General features: G+C 43.4%; 1 long non-coding RNA gene across 1 annotated transcript; it reads right to left on the bottom strand.

Annotated features, from left to right (window-relative positions):
• Positions 1-5,119: 5,119 nt before the first annotated feature.
• On the bottom strand, positions 5,120-9,951 carry LOC309690482. The gene is made up of 3 exons (XR_014271737.1): positions 9,833-9,951; positions 6,209-6,324; positions 5,120-5,917 (listed from the first exon to the last, which is right to left on the bottom strand). It is a non-coding gene; the product is annotated as an uncharacterized lncRNA (long non-coding RNA).
• Positions 9,952-16,983: the final 7,032 nt, after the last annotated feature.

Below are 16,983 nucleotides of genomic sequence, written 5' to 3'. Positions count from 1 at the left end.
GTATTATCATGTTAGATCGGAGCTCAATGTGGTAAATGGACTGCTGTTGAGAGGCAATAGGATTGTGATACCACATAGTCTGAGACAGCTGATACTTCAAAGAATACATGAGGGACATCTGGGAATAGAAAAGTGTAAAAGGAGAGCTAGAGACACTGTGTACTGGCCTGGCATTAATAAAGACATTGAGACTAGGGCTGGGCCATATTATACCGTTCACGGTAATACCGGTATAATGTTAGGCAACGATAGGAAAATGAAATATCGCGATAGAATATGAGTAAAACGCGCATGCGCAGTGCCTTTGTTTTCATACGCACATGGCCGATTGTTGAGTGAAACAGATGAACCAGAATTGGTTTGTAAAAATGGTGCAACTTCAGTGATGTGGAACTGGTTTGGTGTTTGTCCGTCAGATACACAACAAAGCACATTTTTTTGCAGAAAATGCAAGCGGCCGTCGTTATTGTCGTATTTGTTGGACTAAGATGCTCTTAAATCTGGGAGTAATCTGGGTCCTAAACTCAGTACACTTCAGGTCAAACAAACACTGCAGCATCACTGAGAGTTAACTGTCTAAATTCTTTCATCTTTAATAAAACGATCAGCATTGCTGCTTTACCAGGTGTAACAATTCAGTTTAACTTCCAGGCATCCATGAAAACAAAATTTATTACATTTAACGGAGTTAGAAGTTAGCAGGAAGCTAGCGGAAGTTAGCTCGCTAGTTTCGCTAGTTACCTAAGCATGATATAGCATGTTCTGACTGAGAGATTTCTGAAAAAATTCAAACGTACAGCTCTGCTATCACTTCCAACATAAATGAAGGCAGGAAACTAAACAGCAGTGACGTTTGTAGGGTTACTGAAGTTGGGCTAGCTGGTATATAATGATGTGCTACGTGATCGCTAGCGACACAGCTATGTTAGCATAACATAAACAGTGAAGCTGGAGGATGAACACTAAGGTTCCTCATGGTTAGAGACAAATGCAATCGCATGGCAGGATGCTGTAAACGGACCAAACGTCAGTCAGGAGAACAACTGAGATAATCCATCCACAATACAAGGCTAGTCATTAATATACTGCAACAACATGGGAATAATCAGAATCAGAATCAGAATACTTTATTGATCCCTGGGGGAAATTATTTTTTGTTACAGTGCTCCATTTTAAACCAACATTAAGACAAGACAGAATAGAGCAGCTGCCAGAGAATTCAACATCAATGAATCAATGGTACAGAAGTGGAGGAAGCAAGAAGAATGAGTTTAATAAAGTTTGATTTATCTAACTGCTTTGTTTAGCTCAATGTGCCTTATGGTCCAAAAAATACGTACTGCACACTACAGTTTAATGTTGCAAAGCACCTCTTTTTAACTTCAGTGGATATTATATATGGTTATGCTCAGGATATGTCAGCCCATTTCTACTGGAAATGCCTTTTGGTTAAACTTTCAGCAAGGAATTTGCATTTGCACTGTTACATTTTTATAAAGTTTTAATGTACATAAAAACCAGCTTCTTGTTTAAGTGAAAATTAATGGAAGGTTGTCTTTTTGCGCTAGTAATGTTGTGGAGTATTTTGTCTCGCATCAATTATATCGTCAGTTATATCGTTATCGCAAATTTTCAAATGTATATCGTGATAAATATTTTTGGCCATATCGCCCTGCTCTAATTGAGACCATGGTCGGAAAGTGTGAAACATGTAACAAGTTTCAGAGCAGACAGGCAAGAGAACCCATGATGATTCCTGAACTTCCTACAGCGCCTTGGAGGAAAGTCGGAACAGATTTATTTCATTTTAATGGGAAAGACTATCTGTTGGTGATAGATTATTACTCTAACTTTCCTGAGATTGCTCTGCTTACAAGTACAACTGCTAATAATGTGATCACACATGTGAAGTCTATCTTTTCCAGGCATGGAATACCTGAAACTGTCATTAGTGACAATGGTCCTTGCTATAATTGCAAAGAATGGCAGAATTTCGCAAGAGAATACGGCTTTAAACATGTCACATCAAGTCCTCAACATCCACAGGCAAATGGCAAGGCTGAAAAAGGAGTGCATATCATCAAGCAGCTTCTGAAGAAGGCTACAGACAGTCGATCAGATCCTTATTTAGCTATGCTGAGCTACAGGACTGCTCCTCTTGACTGTGGTTTATCCCCTGCAGAATTGCTGATGAATCGTAAGCTACACACAACTTTGCCCTGCTATGCAGAAAGCAAGCAGAGTGAAGGAATTATAAAAAATCAAGAGCATCTGAAATGGAAACAAAAACTACAATACGACAAGGGGACAAGAGCACTTGAGTTGCTTGCAAAGGATGATGTAGTGAGAATCCAAGATCAGAATGCATGGAGCAGGAAAGCCGTTGTTCTTCAGGAAGCAGGTCCGAGATCATATGACGTAAGAACTGAAGAAGGTCATGTGTTCAGAAGGAACCGTCGCAACTTGCTGAAGACAAAAGAGACATTTCAGGAGGAAAAATATGGTGATGGAGATGAAAATGTTGATGTGTCACATGCAGAGACAGTGTCTGGTTTAAAACCACTGGATGGACATGGGCATGTGGAGAAGAGTGCAGTTGTTTCAGAACCTGTATTGAGGAGGTCAGAGCGTAAGGTCCAAAGACCAGTTAGGCTTAATCTGTAAAGCTATGACTGGATTTGTTTTTTTATCTTATATTCTGATGGTGTAACAAAAAAAAAAAAAGGAAGACATATTATTGTAATATAAATATGTGTATATGTTGATTCGTGGGACCTATGTTGTAAGAGAAAAGGGGATGTGGTGATGTGTGGGTGTTCATGTGCTAATGGGGTTTTGCCAGTAGGGGGCGCTGTATTTGAGAGGGCTCATGAATGCCTCTATAAAAGAAGACTGACTTGTGAATGAGATAATAAAAATGTTTGGAGCAGACGCTCGCAAAACACAAGTGGATACTGTGTAATTATTCAAAGCTATACGAAGACAACACAGTTCCTGACCAAACCAGCATTCCTCCCTGTCCAGGATGTGTACATCCTCTTCATTGTAAGAGTGTCCACTGACCTGTAGGTGTAAATAAGACTGCGGAGTCCTGGTCTGACGGGGTAGCTCTTCTGTGCCGTGCCGTCCGTGAAGCCTCCTGGCATACACCATATTACTGTTGTTGTGAATGGGGACCTGATTCTTGGGGGTAACGCGTTTTGGGATTTGAAAGTCACGGAGACAGTGTTTTTAGAAAATGCATCTCTGCAATAATACTCCTAACACATAAGGTATCACTAAAGGTTTTCGCTTAAGCAACAGTTGCCCTCCGCTCCTGGATCCAGCTGGCATAACCACATTTACTCAAGGCCTTATTGAAATGATATTCTTCTGCTTCCTTCTGCTGTGCCCGTCTGGGATGGTGTTCATTCTGTGTTGTAGTGTCCGGATAACACCCACCTTTGACTCTTTCAAGATTCCAATTCTGTGTCTGATTCCATGAAGCCACATCCATTTAAGAGATCCACTGGCAATGTACTGGTTCTATACGTCATAATGTCCTCAGAAGTCCATGAAGTCCTGTTGGGATCAAAAGTGTTTTAGAGGACCTACATATTATTAAGCTGGTAGTATTTTATTTTAAGCTCCTACACCCTGGATGCTGTTGTACTTTGTAAACTCTTTCAGTCAATGTGCCATCCCAGTAAGCTACTTGGTAAAGATTAATGACCAAACTGGGTATTTGGTGCTTCCTTTCTGCTCTACTCGATTAGCTAGAACTGCAGATTCACTAACGTCATTATTTTAAGGCTCTAAGTGAACCTTTTAGTATTTACTTTAACCTCTGCCTCTGTACCACAGTGTGTTTTCTGTCCCATGTCCCCCCTCTCACCCCCAACGGGTCGCTGCAGATGGATTCCCGTCCCTGATCCTAGTTCTGCCAGAGGTTTCTTCCTGTCAAAAGAGTTTTTCCTTCCCAGTGCCACCAAGTGCTAGCTAATCTGGGGTTGTCTGATTGTTTGGCTTCTCTGTGTATTACTGTAGAATCTTTAGCTTACAATATAAAGTGCTTTGAGGTGACTGTTGTGATTGGTGCTATGTAAATAAAACTGAACGGAAGTTTTTCCAAATCTCACTCTGATAGATAAGAATACTTAATGTATTTTAAAATTCTTCCACGAGTCTGATTAAACTTGAAAATGTCAGCCAGTGGCTTTAAGGGCCAGTCTTCAGGGTGATTAATAGTTAGCTGTCAAAATGAACAAAAACCAAGTGTTTCTGATATCAGCAAACCCACTAAAGCCTTTTTTTAAATGACTAACTGGCTACAATACTGGCAAATGTTTACACCACTTGAAAAAACTCGTACTGCTGGTCTTGTTGTGAACATTTATCAGAGTGAATGGATTATTGCTGTAAGGCGGTACTTGTTTGACACCACACTACACAATCAGGGTCAATAGACTCGGTGTTTAGACCACCTTAAATTACAGCCTGTGTGTCTGACTACAGCGGAGCGACAAGTGCATGGTGAGAGTGATAAGAAGGTACTCACTCTCATGTTACACAGACAACAGCAAAATGACCAATATAAGCATGAAACCCATCTCAATGCAGTGAGTAACAGCTCAGCTTTTACTTAGTATGACATGTGTTTCTGTTACAGCGTCCTTACATCACGAGGAGGAGCGAGCCGGCTGCTCGCAGTCAGGAGGGCAGAGACAGAGTAGAAGTTTCCTAGCAACTGAGTCAAAGAGTTTACTTGGAAAGGACTCCACCAATGAAGAAGAGACAGACGGGTTGTCCAAACACTGTACTTACGAGTGTGTTTGTACAGAGGGCCTCGAATGGTTAGATTATCAACTGCTTGACCAACTATACAGTCTGAAATACATACAGAATACAGCATGTTGCTTTTACTTTTGTAGTGCACCCCAAGACAGGTTAACAACAGAAAAGTGTTTAACTGTTGGCAGAATCAGTCCTATAATCACATTAATACTAATCGGACACCACGTTTATTTCTTCCAGGAGAGTATGAGTCAACGCACATTTTATTTCAGACAGTGAAATTACAAAGAGAAGGAATACTTTCAGCTTATACCATTTTAAATAAAAAAAAATGTAAGCAGGCCATTTATTTTAACATGTACAGAAACAACATGCATGGCACTTGTCCATACCCATAATTTAGTACCCATGGTTGCACTGTTTAATGAATGTAAGGGCATCTGGACCTCTGAATTCGTTAAACAGAGTTTATAAAATTTGGAAAAATTTTACTGAGTTAAAGAATGTTCTAAACAAAAGAGAAGACAGATTGCAACTTTTGCTGGGTCTTTTGTTTTTATGAAAAAAAAAAAAAAAGACTGATCTCAATGGATCTTTTCTGGTAAAAATAAAAAGCAATCAACTAAACTAACCCCCACTGATCACTAATGTAGCTGAAAGCAGAAGCATGAGCTGTGTTTAGAATAAAGGTAAGCAGAGATGACACTGAATTGTGTGCTTCGGTGTATTAGCCATATTCTTACAGTTGTGGACCCACCTCTCAATTTATAATTGATACTTGTGAATTTACAAAACCAAAGATTCTCCTGATAGGCTCCCATTTTCTCCTTTGCCACCCCATTTAAGAAGGAGAAGAAGAAGGAAAAAAAAAGCTCAGGGGGTGGTGTAGCAACCTTGTCAGCCTCTCTGACCTGACTGCAAGTCTCCAGCTGCTGAGCTCAAGCCTGCCAAGAAAAATAACACCCAGCTCCCTCTGAAAATGCAAACATTTGACATTTCCCTTCGTGTGTGAAAAAGAAGCGCTGTGAGGAAGTCAGAGGTTGTGGCTGCAACTTCAGATCAAATGTCCTGGTGTGATCGGCGTCAATGCAGGACCTGAATTTGAAGCTTCTTTCTTTCCCATCCTGGGAGGTCTCCATCGTCTCTGAAAGAATGAACAGTTTTTGGTGAACCAAGATCCAAATTGGCATGAATAAACAACAGATTTGGATGCAGAAAACAAATTATAAGCCTCCTTCTCTGCAATGACAAACCATTTAGCTTTTGGTGATATTTGGTCAATGTTACCTAAACATTATCATCCTGAAGAGTTGGTTGGTTTAAGAGAGATTTATAAATATGATACTGTAATTTAAGCATTCCTGCTAAGTGACTGTACTTTGTAACTTTAGGCACCCAAATCACTTTGTCACCTAGTCACGTGGCAATAACTCACCATTTAAGCCACTGAACTTTAAGCTGATCATCAGTAGGGGAAGAAAGGTCATTTAACCCTTAAGCCCTCCTCAGACATTTTTTTTTCCAACTTTTTCCATTGATGAAAAAGATTTCCTGCAAAAAGAATCCATGACAGAAGCTTAACACAGCCAAAAATGATCGTCAAATCAAATTTTTTAAAATCAGTGTCTTTTACTCTTACATGTGGTCCATACTCTGATGCATTTGCACTCTTTTGAAAGATAAAAAAAAAAAAAAAGAAATATTCAAGGATTTTATGGCAGATTTTGCAATGTGAGGAGACAAGAGCAAAGTGACGTTGAATGTAACATGGTGGTAGTTTTTGGCGGTGCCAGACACTGTAAATCCAAGTAACATCGTGTGGGAAAATTCCAGCAGATCAGCAGTTTCTGAAATGCTATGAACAGAGAATGTGTTGAAAAAGAAAATGTTCAGTTCTCTGGGTGAAAACATCTTGTCGATGCCAGAGGAGACTGGCCAGACTGCTTTGAGCTGCTAGGAAGGCAGCAGGTATAACGGGAAACTGAGGTGACAATGGCTCGCCAAAATTAGCCAGACGATTTAAAAAAAAAAAAACAAAAAAAAAAAACCAAAAAAAAACAAAAAAACAAAAACCAGAAACACCACAACATACCCCCCCGAAAAAAAACAAGCATTGCCTGGTCTGAAGAGTCCCGATTTCTGCTGCGACCTTTGAAATTTGGGGTCAAAATTTGGCATAAACAGCATGACACCATGAATCCATACTGCCTTGTGTCAGTGATCATCATTTAAAACACCACAGCTTACCTGATTATTGCTGCTGACCACATCCATTCCTTAGCCACCAGAAGATGAGTACATTGTGGTTACAGACTCCAGCAGGATAAAGCTCTGTCATAAAGCTCAGATCATATCAAACCTTAAGACCTCCAATTACCTGATCTCAGTGCAACAGCGCACCTTTGGGATGTGGTGGAACAGGGTCACATCATGATGTGCACCGGATGAATCTGCAGTGGCGCAGATGCCATCATATCAACATGGAACAAAATGTCTGAGGAACAGTTCCAGCACCTTTTTGAATCTGTGCCATTCGGTTGAATCTAAAGGAGTTGCTGTAGCTTAGAAAGCAGAGCAGGTCATCTAATCGGAAAGTTGGTGGTTCGATCCCAAGCTGCTCCAGTCTACATGTCAAATCTTGTCCTTAAGATTCTTACCCTGATGCATCCATTGAAATGTAAATGTTAGAACACACAAAAGTAGTGTTTATACAACATGCCCCATTCATACAAAGCGAGTGGTTTGAGTGCTCAGGTAGAGTAGAAAAGCAAGATATAGGAACCAGTCTATTTACCACGTCATGAACAATTACACAGGTGAGTGTATGCAAGCTGTGACATTAAAAGAAACTCTTTCATGCACATTTAGTGAGACTGTTTCCATCTTGTGTTTACAGCCAAGAAATTCACTTCTACCTCTGCACCGTTTTTGTCAAAACAGCTTGGAGAATTTCTGCATGTTTATCTGCCCTTGCAACACAAATGAAAACATTAAAGTTTCCATTTATTCTCAAACTGTGCAAACATTGTACATTTTAAAGAATAAAGATAAAACTGAGTTCTTGCTCTTTGTTAGAGCAGACAGGAGGGAAGCTGAGACCGTTTACAACTCCGAGGCAATAATTATCCCCAAGTCTAAGGGACAGCAGGTAGATGACTTAACATGTGCATGTGGGATGAAACTGCTGTAGGTGACTCCAACTGGGGAGTGTTTCACATTTAACCCACTTTAGAAAAAGATATTGTTTGAGGAGTAAAAACGTAACAGACACTGTTAAGTAGGATCCAAATTCAGAGAATTTCAGAGCATCTGTGTTGTAAAGGAGCACCACTAACCTTAACCTATAACACTGGGAATATATAACCTAAATTCAGACTTGTTTACCTCAAACCTGCTACTCTAATTATAGTCCAAAAGCACCCTGTAGAGAACAAACATGTACTTCCAAGTCGTCACGAGAGGAGGGTAAACAGCAGTTAACCCAAGCAAAATAAACCTGAAACATGAGAGATGAATTAAGCTACAGACAGATCCAGCTGGAGCGGTGGAGGAGGGAAGGAAATATTCATTGTCAGCTCATATGAGGGTGTGACGTTAACAAAATAAGGTCTGTATGAAAACACAGAGACAGGAGGCTGGGTTGAAGCTCATTACATCCTAAACGACTCCACCCTCTTCTTTTGAATGCTGGGCTCATTTACCTCCTCCCTGCTGGCCCACTCCCCACTGGCCTTGATGCTGTCAGGCAAACAGAGCTCCATGTTTAAGTTCGGCTACAGAAAAACAGACTTAACATAACTGAGCTGCTGGAGAGTGCGTTCATTTCATGTCCGCAAACAGTGATGTTCATTCTCATTCCCGTCAGCTGCTCACGCTCACTGCTGCTGCGACGAATGTGAAGCACCATTTACACGCTTCCTGCCACACAAGTAGTCTCACAGCAAAAATGCCGATCTGCTTTTTTCTCTCTCAGCACAGCCAAATGTTTTTCATGGGCTGAAGGAGGAAGAACAACAAGCCGGAGAATGTATTTGCAATTAACTGACCTTTGGTCACTAAGAATTTCACTGATGCGTTGTGAGGCACAATTTAGAAAGAAAGGAAAAAAAAAAAAAGCTGTAATGGATTGATTCAGTCAAGGTTATTCAATTATTTACACAGGTACAAGCCATTGGACACCCTGGAATTGTTGTTAAAGTGTGGAAACCCCCCCTTCTGACATCCAGAGAGCTCTTTATTCATTATAAAGAATGGCCTGTCTACTTAATCCATTAGTTTTTTTTAAACTGCCCATTATTTGATAATGTACCATTAACCTATCCCTATGATTTGTCTGCTTCTGGATTTATGTCCTGTGAACTAAGCACAACTGTCTCAATAGGCACCAGTTAGAGGGTAAAAATTTGTGTGTGTTTGCATGAGTTTGGGAATGCATTTTGTTTCTGTGCGTGCCTGTTGCTTCTGTGGGTCGGGTCTTCGACTCAATCTCAGGCCCCCCACAACTGTGGAGGCCTGTCTCACCCCATCACACTTGCTGGTGCATTCGTCTGCTCTGGCAGAGCCTACCGGCTTGTCGCTGCAGCCCCCTGTGGCTTTTGCACGATGGCTGCTGGATGAACCTGGGTGACCGGTTGGGATCTCCTCAGCACTTTTCTTCTCAACTAGAGGAGAATGACCAGGAAGATGGAAATGGCCAAGGGACAATTTCAGCCTCAAACTGCTTCCTGGACAGTGTTACAGGGGAAGGACTCTTGTGGTTGCTGAACTACAGCAGCTTTCAAGATGAGGAAAAATAAACAGAAAGGGGATGTACGTGATGGTTCTCAGTCATCCAGGTCAGTGGTCCCCAACCTTTGTTGCGACACCGACCGGTTTATGTCTGACAATATTTTCACGGACTGGCCTTTAAGGTGTTACGGAAAAATACAACAAAATAAAACCAGTACCAAAAAAAGAATATTATTCATAACACACGAGGAAAAGGCCCTGGGAAACAGAGTTAACGAAAAACAATTTAAAAAAAAAAAAAACAATAAAAAACTTAACATAAATGTCACACCTGAGCCTCAACTCTCGTGGCCTGGTACCAAAAGACTCACGGACCGGGGCTTAGGGACCGCTGATCGAGATCATTGTAGTTTGTCTGCCTGCAGACCGTGACACAAAACTCAGAGTGGAGAAAGAGAGAGGTGGACCCAGGAGCAGACACAGGTGAGGAGGCAGAACTACATTGACATGAGGGACACTGACAAAGAAACCTCAGACCCGATACTGACACAGAACCAAAACCTAGGAACAAACAAAGACATCAAGAAATCAAAGATTAACAATACAAAACAGAAAATGCTGCGTCACCGACCCAGGACTGTGACACTTTGAAAGAAAAGCATCTGTACTACTTTAAGTTTCTATCTCATCAGAGAAGCTTCTTCAGTTCTAAGAGCAATTGGTGGAGAGTCCTAGATTTGAAGAAGCTTCTCAGATAAGAGGAACACTCTCCAGTTGGTTCCTATAATTTGCTAGGTTTTTGATTCCCTTTTATACTCCCTAACCATCTCTTCAACCTAAGACGCAGACAAAGAAGACTTTGTCCCAAGAGTTTGCACCTTGTGTTCACGGTCAGGGAACACCAGAGCGGAGTTGATTTTATGGAGAGCACAAAATCAACTTCTAAGTGAAAAGATACAGGTCTATTTCACTATACATGCACTCCAAAACAGGATTAATCAGACTCTACAGGAACTCAACACTTCTACCCTCCCCTATTTTCAAGTTTGTGGACAAGGCTTAGAGCCCAACATTCGAAAGGAAAAGACCGACAACACTGGAAATTCCATACTTTGCTAATAAAAACTCCCCAGTCAATACCGGCACAATACTTCACCCATTTTTCCTGACTGTCCTTGGTTGTGAGAACTTTTCAGACAAGAATCTCACTGAACCTGAAAAGAAAGTGCTAGCCAAACGACTCAATTTTGTAATTTCTCTCCCACTCAAGATGGCGGCGCGTGAACAACGCGAGGCTCAGTGTCTCTCCAGAATCTGCTATTTAGCGTTTTTTTTTTTTTTTTTATCTACTTTTAACCGGATTATTCATCCAGAATTGCTGTGCGTTGCTGACCTACAGCAGACAAGAGCTTCTGGACATCTGGACTCATAACTCCAACAGTTTTATCGCCGATCTCCGACTCATCCCAGAGATCTCCAGAACAACGGAGGCTGCTCACTCTCCCCGGCCAGGCGGAAGTGCACGCAGACGGCGCCGAGATCGTAAACAAAGGCGAGGTAGGCGCGGAGGGCTACGGGCTAAGCTAAAGCTAACACCACACCGGCTGCCTTTACCCAGTATTTTCCTCGCCAATGTACGTTCTCTGGCAAACAAAATGGATGAGATACGGCTCTCCATCACTAACAACAGACGGATTATGGACTTAAATGTCATGTTTTTCACCGAAACATGGTTGAACAACAGCTGTCCTGCTAACAGAGTGTGTGGCATGTGTGGTGTGCATGTGTGGCGTCCTGCTAACTCTGTTAGCAGGACGACACACACACACACACACACACACACACACACACACACACACACACACACACACACACACACACCCGAGCCGACAGGCTAGCAGATGACTCCGGCAAGACCAGAGGTGGAGGTTTGTGCATTTATATTAACAATGCTTGGTGCATGAACTCCACTACTACTGAGAGTCACTGCTCACCTAATGCGGAGTTTTTAAATGGTCAAATGCAGACCTTATTACCTCCCCAGAGAACTCACTTCTATCATACTCACTGCCGTGTATATACCCCCCGACGCTAATGCTAGGTTGGCCATGAAAGAACTTTCTGCAGCCATTAACAAACACCAGAATAAACACCCCGAGGCTGCTTTTATTATTGCTGGCGACTTCAACCACACCAATTTAAAGACGGTCCTCCCCAGATTCCACCAACATGTCTCCTGCCACACCAGAGGAGACAAGACTTTAGACCATGTGTATTCCAACCTGGTTGGAGCCTACAAAGCAACACCCCTCCCCCACATTGGACAATCGGACCATCTCTCCCTGTTCCTCACACCTCGGTATTCACCACTCATCCAACGTGTGAAACCTGCTGTGAGGACAATTAAAGTGTGGCCAGAGGGGACAGACGCAGTGCTCCAGGACAGATTTAAAAACAGACTGGAATATGTTCACCCACACAGACCTGGACCAGTACGCCTCATCTGTACTGGATTACATCTCCGAAACCACAGACAGTGTCACCACCCAGAAATGGATCACCATGTACCCCAACCAGAAGCCTTGGATGAACCGGGATATTCGTCTCCTCCTGAAGGCCCGCAACACCGCCTGGAGCTCAGGAGATGCACACGCCTACAGTACAGCCAGGGCTAATCTAAAGAAGGGCATCAAAAAAGCCAAACACCATTACAAAAAGAAGGTAGAAGAACACTTCTCCAACTCCAACCCCCGACGCATGGGGCAAGGACTCCAGACCATTACAGACTACAGGACCACCAAACCCTCCCCCGCATCCTCTGATGTCTCCTTCCTCAACGAGCTCAACAACTTTTATGCTCGTTTTGAGCGAGGGAACCCCACAACCACAACCAAAGCAGACGTGATGCCAGACCACCAACCTCTGACTCTCTCCCCTACCGATGTAGGAGCGGTGCTGAGCAGGATCAATGTCCACAAGGCTGCAGGTCCTGATGGCATCCCCGGGCGTGTTCAAAGAGCGTGGTCTGGGGAGCTTGCAGGAGTGCTCACAGACATATTCAATCTGTCCTTGGCCCACACTGTGGTACTGGCCTGCTTCAAATCCACCTCCATCGTCCCGATACCCAAAAACTCCAACCCATCTTGCCTCAATGACTACCGCCCAGTAGCACTCACCCCCATCATCACTAAGTGCTTAGAGCAGCTGGTCCTAGCACACTTCAAATCCTGTCTCCCCCCCACCCTGGACCCCCACCAATTCGCATACCGCCAGAACAGGAGCACAGAGGATGCAGTCTCCATTGCACTGCACTCTGTCCTCTCACACCTGGACAACAACAACACCTACGCCAGAATGCTGTTTATAGACTTCAGTTCAGCATTCAATACAATCCACCCCTCACAACTCATCAGGAAACTGACAGACCATCAGTTCCCTCATCTGCAAATGGTTACTGGACTTCCTGACCAACCGCCCCCAACATGTCCGGCTGGATAACCACTGTTCATCTACAATCACGATGAACACCGGTGTACCACAAGGCTGTGTGATGAGCCCTTTCCTCTACTCCCTCTTCACCCACGACTGCAGACCTGCTGATGGTTCCAACACCATCAAGTTTGCAGATGACACCACGGTGATTGGCCTCATCAGTGACAACGATGAGGCCGCCTACAGGGAGGAGGTGGATCGTCTGGCTGAGTGGTGCGACAGAAACAACCTGCTGCTTAACACCGAGAAGACCAAGGAGCTCATCGTGGACTACAGGAGGAATGCTGACCCACATCCACCCATCCACATTAAGGAGACGGCTGTGGAGCGTGTGAGCAGCTTCAAGTTCCTGGGAGTCCACATCTCCGAGGATCTCACCTGGACGACCAACTGCTCCAAGCTGGTCAAGAAGGCTCACCAGCGCCTCTTCTTCTTGAGGACTCTGAGGAAGAACCACCTGTCCTCAGACATCCTGGTGAACTTCTATCGTTGCACCATCGAGAGCATGACAGCTGTTCCCACTGTTCCTTCAGTGGGCTGGTTTCAGTCATTATGCAAATGTACTGTTTATAAGATCTGGGAAAACCTGCAGTCAGCTGATACTGAAGAAGTCACTTGGATGAGTGACGAAAAGTTTCTCCCACAAAACGCTGCGTCAGAATCAACTTTTGGAGATATAAAATAGGAAATCGAAAAAAAAAAAGAAAAAAAAAAAAAACCACACAAAAACAAAAAAAACAACCCCTATCAAATTCTTAGAAGCCTACGTGTCTGACCAAGATCAGGAAATACTGAACAAAATACACAAAACCAAACTAGAATTAAATGGAATTATTAATAAAAAAACAAAAACAAAAAACCCAAACAAACAAACCCTCAATTCCTACTACAAAAGCTTCGCTTGCCTTCTTCCTTCTTCATCATCATGGTTGGAGTTTACATCCCTCCTTAGGCCAATGCGAGCAATGCACTGTGGGAGCTGGCTGACCAGATTGCTAAGCCCTTATTGGACTAGATGCACAAATAAAGGCGGTGAGGTCTACCCCTCCCTAGCTCACATAAAAGACTGTTATAAAGCCTCAGCTGCAACCGGCGAGGACAAGGGGAGGTATGCTTCGCAGCCCGACCCCATCCATGCAGTAAATACCTATCCCGTGGTCGAGGTCGAACCGCCATTATGGCATTGAAGGTGACCAAAGCCGTGTTATTTGTGTTTACAAGTCATGGACTGAGTCTGGATGTGCAGAGGCATGTAAAGGCTTAGGGGACCCATTGACCAATGTTGATGCATTTATCACTCGACACAAACAGCTTTGCTCCTCGTATCACTTAAACGGTCAGGAAACAGAAGCCACCTTTAGGAGGTGTCGGACACCTCGGGTGAGAGGCACCTACACGGGGAGGGATGGCAACACCATCCTGCCCAATGGGCATGAAAACTTAATAGGTCAAGTTGACGGGGTCTATGAACGCCTTAGAAACACTTTTAAAGCCTCTGGGGGATTTTGTTGTTTGGTGCAGAGACAACAACCTCCTGCTAAATGTTAGTAAGACCAAGGAGATTATTGTCAACTTCCAGAGAGGCCACACCTGTCACCCCCCATTGACCATCGACGGCGCTGCGGTGGAGAGGGTGAGCAGCACCAAGTTCCTGGGGGTGCACATCAGTGAGGACCTCTCCTGGACCACCAACACAGCATCACTGGCCAAGAAAGCACAACAGCGCCTCTACTTCCTGCGCAAACTCAAGCGGGCAAGTGCTCCACCACCCATCCTGACCACATTCTACAGAGGAACTATTGAAAGTATCCTCTCCAGCTGCATCACTGTGTGGGGCGGTAGCTGCACTGACTATAACAGGAAAGCTCTACAACGCATTGTGAGAACAGCTGAGAGGATAGTTGGTGTACCACTCTCCTCCCTGCAAGACATTTACACCACTCGCCTCACCCACAAAGCCATCACAATTGTCAACGATGCAACCCACCCCGCGCACTGTCTGTTTAGCCTCCTGCCCTCTGGAAAGAGATACAGAAGTCTCCGCTCCCGCACTACCAGGCTCACCAACAGCTTCATCCACCAGGCTGTGAGACTGCTGAACTCTCTTCCCTCCCGGCTCCCAGCCAGCAGAATCACCAGATTGGCAGAAGTATAGGAAGACAGACTGGACTCTACCCCTCCCACACCCCATCCAGGCACACTCTCCAACAAGGAAACACTCTCTGAACCAAGAACTGGAAAACATTCCTGACTGGAAACAACTACCTCTGCATTGCAATTGCACACACCTGCTGCTATATATTTTTAGTATTTCTTTTAGCACTATTTATATTATTATATTACTATTACTGCTGCTATAGTCTTATGCTGCATTAAAACAAAAACCCCTACCAACCACAACCTGGGACTACCTCAAGTAGACTAGTATACTATTTTCCAGGGAACACTGTTGGAACACTTTATTTATTTTTAGGTCTTGTCTATCCTGTTACCTATTTAATATTACCTTATTGTTAGGGCTGTTTTTGTTGTGCACCTGCACTTTATTGTTGTCAATGTCTACGCATGGGACAGTGTGAAACGTAATTTCAATTCCTTTGTATGGCAAGTACACTTGAAGAAATTGACAAATAAAGTTTTCTATTCTATTCTATTCTATTCAACAATGTGTGCAGAAAGAGGGGGATGTCCATGAGTTCAGGGCAAGATTAGAGGAAGTTTTCAAAGAATACAGAGAATATAGCCTATAGCAGCAGCAGTTAAAAACATGCTCTGATGAACAGCTTTCATCCACCCATTGCTGATTTCATTAGGAAATCAATTGTTAATCATAACACTGACAGGTCCATTGAATGCATGAACTGGGCCCGCCCTGCACAGGAAGTAATCAAAAATACAAGTCAAAGCTTTGCCGCCGCCTTGGCAGATAAAATCTTTTTCTAGGGACAGGTTAGAAAGGGGAAAAAATAGAGGCGGAGGCAAGAGAGGCAGAGGGAATTTGGGTTCTAAAAAGGGGAACGGGACAAGAAATTCGATAGGTGTTATGGTGTGGAGGAAAGGGCCGCTATATTAAGGATTGCCCCGAGCCCCAAACCCAAAAACCCATCAATAACTGACTAGCACCTGTCGCCACTGCCAACACCCACACATGTACAGATGACTGTTTAGGTTGCCAGAATCAACAGTCTGTGCTCCAGACCATACATTTAACTGAAGTATTGTTAAACTTCGCTTGCCTTCTTCATCATGGTTGGAGTTTACATCCCAAAACCATTCAATTTGTGTGTGAATCAGGGGCAGATAAAACAGTCTTGAAAGATCATGTGTCAGGAGTTGACCCTTCAAGTGGCACAATTTATGTAAAGTCTGCAAGTGGTCAACTAAATCAACATAGAATCTCTAAACCAGTGTGGATTAGAGATCCTACCACGCAAGAGGCAGCCCAGGGTTCAGTTATGTGTCTAACGTGTCCAGTGAACCTTTTAGGAAGAGATATGATAAAACTTGGAATTTCAATAATTCCAACAGCCACTGGAATGACAGCTGCAGGAAAAGGAGAAAACTGCTGTAACAATGGTTCATCAGGACAGTGGGGATTTGCATTATTACTGGACACTTGACCTGTCAGCCTCCAGACCAGAGCAAATAAACTGCAAGCTGCAGCTGAGGAACACAGACACCAGAAGATTTGTTACGCTGATATTTTAAGACTACGCCTGGGCCTGATGAGGCCTACACAGACAGAGTGATGAAATTAGGGCCACAGAATCACCATAAAAGCAATATACACTGATGGAGAAATAATGGCTGGATGCAGTATGATCCTTTCTGAAACAGCACAACTCTTTAAAGGAAAAATGCCACGTTTCACTGACAAAGTAAAGCACGGCTGAGTGGACAGATTTAGAGTCTTTAGTGATGCAAGGTGACCACAGAGCGTGGCAGCAAGCTGGAGAGGGGTGGGAGACAGACATGCAACGCAGCATCTTT

Source organism: Aulonocara stuartgranti (genome assembly GCF_965226115.1).
Source record: "Aulonocara stuartgranti genome assembly, chromosome: 16".
Lineage (NCBI taxonomy): Eukaryota > Metazoa > Chordata > Actinopteri > Cichliformes > Cichlidae > Aulonocara > Aulonocara stuartgranti.
The sequence above is the reverse complement of the archived record's forward strand: the minus strand, read 5'-3'. Positions and strand labels throughout refer to the sequence as shown.